Here is a 9,150-nt window from a genome sequence, read left to right as displayed (position 1 = left end):
CCTACAACATTAATACTTATTTCAGGTTAGATTCTGACTGTAGGAATAACACAGGACACTAGACATTCTAACGCATGATAGAAGTTCAAAGACTTCATTCCTAGTTGATGAGCAGATGTGACCATACTAGCTTGTAAATTACAAAAATCAAATGTCAAGGCCTTGAAATCATTAATAAAATTGTCACTAATTCTCCTGAAAAGAATTACAACACAAACACAGTGTGTTCTCTGTTCTTTGGATACTGCATGTTTTCCTTTTCAACAGGAGAATTTGTCTAAGAGAACAGCACAGTAACTACAGCACGTTAACACAAAAGAATATTTTCAATTTTCTAAGAGAACAGCCATCCATCTCATTTTATTCAACCATTTGGCTCAGATTATTAAGTAGAGTACAAGACCACACAAGACTTTGCTACTGATACAAGTGCCTTTTTTTAAATCAGTGCATACAACTGCCAACTTTGAGATTTTCAGCTACATGCATGTCTTTCCTTGGATCTTATAAATGTGATGGATCTTAGCTACTTTGAATAAAAACAAGCTCCATATAGAACATGCTTCTGTCTGATAAGTTCATGAAGAAAGCATACCCAAAAAACTCTAGCCTTTGAAATCAAAGAACATAGGTTTTCATTGCAGGCCTAGGCACACTACTTCAGGGATATTACGCCTCTATAAGAAGACTGCATGTGCCAGCTCTATTCTGGAGGATGAAAACGAAGGATTATGATCAAACACAAGGTCTCCTTTTAAACAGAAACAAACCACCAAACAAGTATAGAACAGCTAGCATGGAGATGAGCCCTCTCAAAAGAGACTTCACTCAGTTTTAGACTGCACGGAGGACAGAAGCAGCCTTTGTCCCACCCGACAAGCATGCTACGACGAACTACACGTGATCTGTGTCCTGAACCTGTTCTTGCTTTCTAAGAACTGAAATTTACAGCGATTTTTAAGCACACTTCAGGACCTCCCACTGCAACAATCGCCAAGACCGCCGATTAAAACGGAAGCAACGCGCCCAGCTCAACGAAATGCAGTTTCCGATTTCGCCAGCTTTTACTTTTAAGCGAGGCAGCTGCTGAGACGAAAACGAGAACGGCAAACACCTCCCCCCAGGTGGAGCCGGGCGGCTGCAGCCCAACGAGAACGAGACCTCGCAGGGAACGCGAGCCCCGCGCTGCTCCCTCCGAGGGGAGCGGGCAGCACACACCCAAGCCCCGCGGCCGCCCCTCAGGGCTCGGCTCGCCCTCTCTCCCGCCTCGCACCGCCGTACCTGCACGGCCGCGGCCTCGCTGCCCCCCCGCCCCCCCACAGCCGCCGCCTCGCTGCCCCCCACCCTCCCACAGCCGCCGCACGGCCCCACGTTACCGTCACCGAGCAACAAGTCCCGTTCCCCGCGCATGCGTGCCGCCCCGCGCCCAGGCCTGCGGGCCGCCGTGAGACAGCGGGCGGGGCCGGGAACGGCAATGGACGTTGGTCTCTGTGCTCCCCGATGTTCGCTTCACGGCTGCGGCCGCCTCTTATTCGTGCTCTGCAGAGCCTGGAGAGCTGCTCTCAGAGAAGGCGCGCTACAGGAAAATCATGAGGGGAAGCTGCGCTTACTTTCGTGGTCTCTTCCTTCTGTAGTGCTGCCAAAAGTATTACACGGAGAGGCGGTCACCCGATTTCACTCAGCTTTATTTTATCACAGGACCAGCTTGTGTGTATTCCCAGAAAGCAGGGTCAGCGAAAGGCATTCAGCTGGAGGCCAGGGTCTGACAGAATTGCCTTTAATACATCAAGAGCCAGGTCTTCCTCTTATCTAATGCCAGTGGGTAGTATTTGTGGTGGCTCACAGCAGTTATTTCAGGCTTTCAGCACTTCTCTATGAAAATTTTGCACCGCTTCCTAAACACGGCCGTCTGCTGAAGACCGAAGGGATTTTTCTAGCTAGTGTGGGCTACAGTGCGATCATAGAGTCAAAAAAAGGTGCCAGTGGAGCAGTCCATACGCTCAGATGGGCAGCTCTGAAATAAACTCTATAACAGCAGTAATGCAAATGTCCCATGAAATATACAAAACTTATTGCATCCATGCACCTATAAAGACAATAATAGCATTCAAATCTTCTAAATTGGAGAAAAAAAGAAAGAGAGACCTAGGGAGTTTAAGTTAATGCATCTGTGATAGGTCTGGGATGAGATTGATTCCCAGCCATCACAAAAGACATCCTATCCTTTACAGAAGTTAATTGCTTCCAGCCAGCAGACCAAAACACAGTGTGACACGGCCTTGCTGTCTGCTGCTTCCCTACCCTTGATTTTAGTGTTCCCTCAACAGTCATTTGATACCTGGCACTGCCACCTTCACCATCTCCCATTTCTGCATCCTTCACCCTCGGTTTACATGACTGACTTTGATGGGCAGCTGAGGAAGGAGAAAGTGATGAAGAAGATAAATGGTTCCAAGGGATGCAGGGAAATTGTTGGCTGTAAAGGATTTACATGCTACATCCGCTCTCGTGGATGAAGCGGTAGTGATGTTTCACAATGGCGATCCACCCTATAAGCAACCCAAACCATCAGGGCATTGGAAGATTCATTCTCATTTCACACTAATCAAAATCTCAGTCATCTATTGCTTTTTATGTTTTGAAGAAATTAATATTTGAGCTGCCTAAACAACAGTATTTCCTCCCGTTGGCAGCCCCATTCCTCCATGTGTACGTGCTCAAACTGCATTTCTTTGGTGTCTGCATGCATGTCTGCTACCGTGCTATTTTATTAATCTATGAGAAGAACTGCTTCTCTGTCAAATCCCTATCACATTTTTCAAGAATGTCTGCTCAGGATATGGCAGCTTGTGGCTGTACATGTGCCGAGTGCCTTCTCCCATTCCATATGGCAAAAAGGGAAAAAGTCCCAGTTCTATACAGCAATGAAGAAATATCTCAAGATATAATTATTTCATTGTTCTCCTAGCAGCTGCATAGTAGATAATCTAGAACTTTATATTGGCCATAAACATTTACATTAGATAGAAAATGAAACAAAGATCCTCATTGTAAAGAGGAGCTTAAAGAGCTCAGATCCACTGCTAGAATAAAGAAAGTCTATTATTGTTGAATGTTGTTCACACTTTCAACTTAAAAGCACACTCTTTTCTACTTAGGGCTAAGATGATATGAAAGTTTGATGTGTTACAGAGAAATTATTCTGTTCTGACTTTTCTGAAATAGATCATCATATGGTCAGATTATTTAGAAACAGGAATTCAAAGTAAAATACTTATTTTTGAAATTAAATCTTATTTCCATAGCTAGGGCTCTTATATTTTTAGAACCAAAATTCACTTGGTTGATTTTCTCACTGTTTTCCTTATCTGTTTGTACTTTAGATTTTTGTTGTGCTTTTCAGAGTTATGGAGATCTTGCTATGGCTGAACTGTATTATTCTGTGGTGTAAAACAGGTGATGTTCAGTGGACTTGACATCATAGTCTTGACATTCTTGGTTCTGAAGACTTTTGCCCAGCTGTGAAATCTTTTCTCTTTCTCAGAAAAATAGCATCAAGGTTTTGTCATTTGTTTTTTTTTCTTCTCCTCTGTCTAGACAGGCTCTTTAGCTAAGTGGTGTGATTTTGTTTATCTCTAATTTCAGCAGCAGTGTCACATTTCCCTCCTCCCTACCTCTTGTAAATAGGGATTTGTTTACCACTGTCTGTTCTCTTGGTGACAAAAGCCACATACTGTCATTAGTTAGCAAACTTTTAATTATGTTGCTAGAGCAGATGGAAATCCAGCCTCAGGACGTAGGGAGCAGGTCCTCGGAATTTAAAATTCTTCCATCTTTATTTTATTTCCCGCTCTCCATAGCCACTTTACAGCTCCTTAGCACTGAGCTGAACAAGTGTGCAGGGTATTTACACTTACTGCAGAACTCTTCCCTTGCATGAGTAAGGCAAAGGTGTTTTGTTAAACATCCTTATGGCTGAAGAGCAGAGCTGTCACTTTCTGTTTGATTTATCACAGCAGGGTTTCCCTTGATGGGTGAACTTTCAACAGGACATCAATAGTATCTGGGCCTTGAGTATGAGGTGTCCTGATGCTTTACCATGCGTGGCAACTCTTCACAAGGTTACAACTTTTGCTCTCTCTGAAGAAACGCATCAGCCCAGCTTGCTGTTCCTTACCTATTTACTTATTCAAATCTATCTTAATGGATTTAATTCAGGTTTCTAGCCTTGCAGCTCATTGCTACCTTTTAATCCTTGCTTTCATCTTGCAATCTGTTTACAAGCCTCAATATACCAAAGGACTTAGGGTGGGCATTATGGATTCTTCCTCTGAAACCCTGAGCATTTATATGTGCACAATAAAAACAGAAAAATCTGCAGAGAGAGATTAATTTAAGTGAGCTGTAATCATAATACAAATAAGCAAATTTAAGCTAATAGACTTATACTTGATTTCTCTGCTCTTTTTAATTCTTAGTGCTGCTTCTCTTTCACAGATAATGCTGATTTTCAAGATAGCCTTGTGTTATGGACTGAATGCATTTCTACTAATGAATAGAATTCACTATTATACAAAATATTTAACTAAATATATCTAGCAATATATAATAGAAACGTGCCTTGTTCTTCCTTTACAATTTTTGTCATCTTCCAAACCTTGTTGTAGCCCCATCTTGGCTAAGACACGCCTATGACTTGCCACTGGACAATGTGTGGCATTCCCCATTGCTCACCTGAGTGCAGCATGAGATTTTTTACCATTGTTTTGTGGGTAGGTGCAGCTGTAGATAATCTTTTGCTGATATATAGAAAGCTTAAGTTTATTATTAGCATGTGGAAATTAAACTACTGTTGATGTGGCACATTTTGGTATAAAAATAGGACAAGGCGACCTGAAATATGGATGACATCACTGTTTTTTGACTGTACATATTATGTTAATGCTTATCCATGCATTAACCCTGTTAATTTGTCTGAAGGGATTTAATGCATAGGTAGTGTAGTGTTAACTATAATTAAGGTGGCTCCAAGAGAGAGATGGGAATGGAGAAACCATCTGTCACAGCCCGGTCTCTTCCACTGGAGAGGTCTGCACCTGGCCCCATGTTTGATTTAGGTGAAACAGAAGGCAGGTGTATTTATTCCCAGGGTAATACTCCAAACCTTATGCCTGATAATGCCTTGCTTTTCCTGGACACAATGTGTGTTAGCTTTTGCGAGGTGGTCTGGTGTTTTTGCCTCTGAGCTCAACAGCTGTCCTGACCACACAAAGCAATTCCTGTTGCAACAGCACTGGGGTGAGACCTGGGCAGACATTAGCATTCTTTCCTTGAGCAGAAAACTGGCCAGTTGCTTACACAGGAGCCACAAAATGCTCCAGGAGATGTATCAGCCTCACCTACTGGGGGGCAGAGACCTGTAACCCAAGATGGGCTTAAACAGACAATCTTGTCAACCAACCTATTAAGTTCTGCTTTTAATGAGAGTAGATCAGAAGAAAAAAAGATATTTATTTATTTATTCTTAAACACTGATCAGTTTGTCAACTTTGAGCAAGCTGGTCATTAAAGTAGTCAGTCTGCTTCATCCAGTCTGTATCTGCAGAGTCTCTGGCTTTCATCCCAAGGAAGTGGGCTTCAAGGCCCTCATCCTGGCCCTGCCTGGCTCACTGGCCTGGCTTGCCCTACAAGTCAGCGCCAAGCACACTGCTGGGCCATTTAGAAATGTCTTCCACCACATCTTTAAGTTCTCAAAAACTTCGGTCTTGACATAGGCGGTTATAATTTAAATAAGTATGTTTTCAAAATAATAGTATATTTAAATGTAAATTTGGATTAAATAATTTTTGAAAGGACTTTTACAATGAGTGATCTTTATTTTCCTTGGGCAAATATTTCCCCTTCCAACTTCTGGATTTAAATATGAAAAAAAATCTGAGTATAGTTTGTGAGGACTTCAAAGAGATTTGACTTTATTTGCTAACTCGAAGCGAACCTGAACTGAACTAAGAGTTACGCTTCATAGTATCTTTGTCCTGCCTGGGAGTTTGCACCAATAATTATCTCTGTAGATGTGTGTGACTCAGCCATTAGGCATGATCTGTTAATGTAAGGGCTTGGTTTTGCAAAGAGCACTGAAGGCCGCTGTCACACTTGGCACTGCAGCAGAGGCTCAGCTCCTTTGCACATTCATGCCACAGTGTTTGAGCATGGGGGGCACTATTGGCAGCAGGATGAGCATGGTGAGCCCGTGCAGGGGGTCAGGTGCAAGTGTGCAGAGCCAATTGGTGACAGGATGCCAAGTGTCTTAAGCAGGAAGCCGTGAAGCTGTTGCAGTGACAAACAACCACGAGCAAGGGCACTAGGGCTTCATCCATATAGAAAGATCCTGCAGCCAGGGCCTGGCTTGAGCAGAGCTTGGCTGGGAGGTGTGGGGTGCAGCCTCCTCCCATTTATCCTTTGTTACAGCTCCATTTTTGGGATGACGATTTCCCCTAATCTTTTTTTTTAATTATTATTATTTTCAATTTTTCTCCTTTCAGACGTATGCAAATGGTATAAAGGTATTCCTTCACACCATTCCAGCTATAGAAACACAACGTGACCGTGTGTGTCTGAGCTCTGTAAAAACAGAAAGCCATGTCTTCACTGCAAGCTGATCTTAAACACACTGCTGATCTATGGACCAGTGGAGAATTTTCCTCCTGTAAATACACAGTAGCAGATGACAAGAGCTATATTGTTCGTTTAACTAATATAGTTTACGTAGAGTACTTGTTCAAGTCTACTGGTGATTAGAGTTTTGTTGACAGAAGCTGTGGTTGGCTGGTACCTTTGAAAATCAGGTTATTTATTTCCATGTCTAAATAAGGACTTGAAAATATTGGCCAAGGCAATTTGCTCAAGGTCATTATACTGACTCAGGGACAGAACTGAGAGGAGAGCTCAGATCACTTCCATTCTTCCTTCCTACTGATGTATTCTTTACAGCTTCAGTAAGGCAGATACTTGTATGTGCCAGTTATGTATCAGATTATAGCGAGGTGAGTGATGAGAATTAATCCAGGTGGAGTTGCATGTAGATTCCAGAGTGAGACAGGCTCCAGGGCAGGAGGAAGGTCTGCATCCCATTGCAGCAGTGGGGCAGGCTATTCCTGTTTTCACAGCGCCTTTTATTTTATACTTTCTGGATCAGTTCCTGAAACTGCCCCACACACAGGTGTGCACAAAGAGCTGAGAGGGTCAGTGCAAGCTGACAGTGCTGCACAGAGCCCTGAGGGGAACAGACCCGAGGTCTAACGCCCCAAATAACAATCTGCTCTGGAGAAGAGCAAGGCAGCTTGATCGTAGATCCTCTGTGCTTTGTTCCTGTGATGATTAGGAAGGGTTCTGTATGTCAGTATAAGATTGCAGTTTTTTTAATCAAATTATCACAGGAGAGTATTTCTGAGAGGATGTGAAATGATGTCAAGAAACCTGTTCCCATCCACGTTTCTTAGGAAGCAAGACAGCTGTGCTCTGCAATTGCTGTAATTTGTGTACCAGTTTCAAGGCAAGCCCAGGCAATAGCATATTTCCATGTTCCACCATGCATCTCAGCCTTTAGGTTAGCATACATTTAAGAGTTTTCCAGCCTGGGAAGATAGAAGTAAGCTGAGAGGAAGCCAAGTGGTGCACTTTCCAAAGTGTTTGGGAAGGCAATTTTCCAACATTTTCCTGTAGTCTGCCATGGAAGTGTTCTAGCAGATCTAGTCAAACTGAGTAAGTATTTCAAAAGAATTCCAGGTTATTTATATCTCTGCTTGCAGTAATGGGTACCTAGTTTTGTTGTCAGCCAGGTAAAATATTCCTATTTTAGATTCAAAGCAGAAAAGAAGGACTAAGCACACAAATTTCCCTCAAATCAATGAAAGTTGAGCTTTAACTTCCTTTTTGTGCCTTTGGAAACCTTTTCCATGTGTATGATTTGCTAATCGACTCTGGGTTCCATGCTGGTGATTGCAGGCCTAGCAGCCACGCTGCAAAATAACACCAAATTTAAGTCACTATATATTCACTACATTGTTCAGCCTGGAAAGCTTATAGTTATCATCTTCAAATACACAGCATTTGCTGCAGAATCTTGTGTTGAGCACAAAATTAAGGTTTAGAAATGTATTTGGTTGCTGTGTGCAAAAGCTGGGCTTTCCTGTATGAATGCATTTCAATAAGCAAATGGCTAAGTGAGAATAAAACAAAAACGTGAAGTTCATGTTTCACGCTTCAAGTGGCCCGGCCAAGTGTGGCTAGATTCCCTTTTAAAATCAAACAAACACAATGCATCTCCCAGAGCCCTGTAGTATGAATGCTAAAAGGATTAAAGCTAGTCAGATCACACCGCTTTATTTTGCTCTTTACAAGGGCCTTGTTAAATCCAAGACTTTATACCCTTTGTTTTGCACAGATACAGCTACATGGCAGGAAATTACATAATTTAACCTCTGCCGTGAATTAAAATACTGCTTTGTGTTCTGCTTTGGAGTCAAAGACACAAAGAACCGTATTTTCTTCCATTCTTTCCCACTGAAAAAGCAACATACAAAAATGGTTAAAAAAACCTATGACAATAATATAAATATTTAAGTGGAAACAGCTTTGTAGTAACTGCTCGAAAAAAGGCATTCAATCCACACACCCCTTCCTTAGCATTGCAGCACTGCTTGAAGGTGAAAGAAAATCAGGGGCTATTGTAGTATTGCTCATTATGGGACTCTCAAAGCTCTACACAATCTGGACAGAAGAAGAACGGAATGAACACTGTAAATAAGGAATCAGCATAAAGTACTCAGTAGGTTTTAAAAATGAGTAACTATTAACAACTTGAAAACTTTTAACAGAGATTAAACCTTTTAAAACACATTTGGAATACTCTGTAGCCCTTTGTGTCCGTTCTCAAAGGAGATGGCAGAACTTTCTGAAGAGAAAGAAACAGTGCTGTATTGATGCAAAGCTCATGCAGGGCCAGACAGCAGCTCTGGAGGTACTGCTGGATGCATTATGAATTCCACTTCATCAGATAGTGTGCTGCTAGCATCAAGGGAAAAAACCACGTGCAGGTGATTATTTTGGAGCAGGATCCATCTAGTGTAAAACCTGCTGACCCACGATAGC

The sequence above is a fragment of the Cyrtonyx montezumae genome, unplaced genomic scaffold (assembly GCF_038088225.1).
Source record: "Cyrtonyx montezumae isolate F1298 unplaced genomic scaffold, pur_monq_1.0 scaffold_0, whole genome shotgun sequence".
NCBI classification, from domain to species: Eukaryota; Metazoa; Chordata; class Aves; order Galliformes; family Odontophoridae; genus Cyrtonyx; species Cyrtonyx montezumae.
This window is presented reverse-complemented; position numbering follows the sequence as displayed.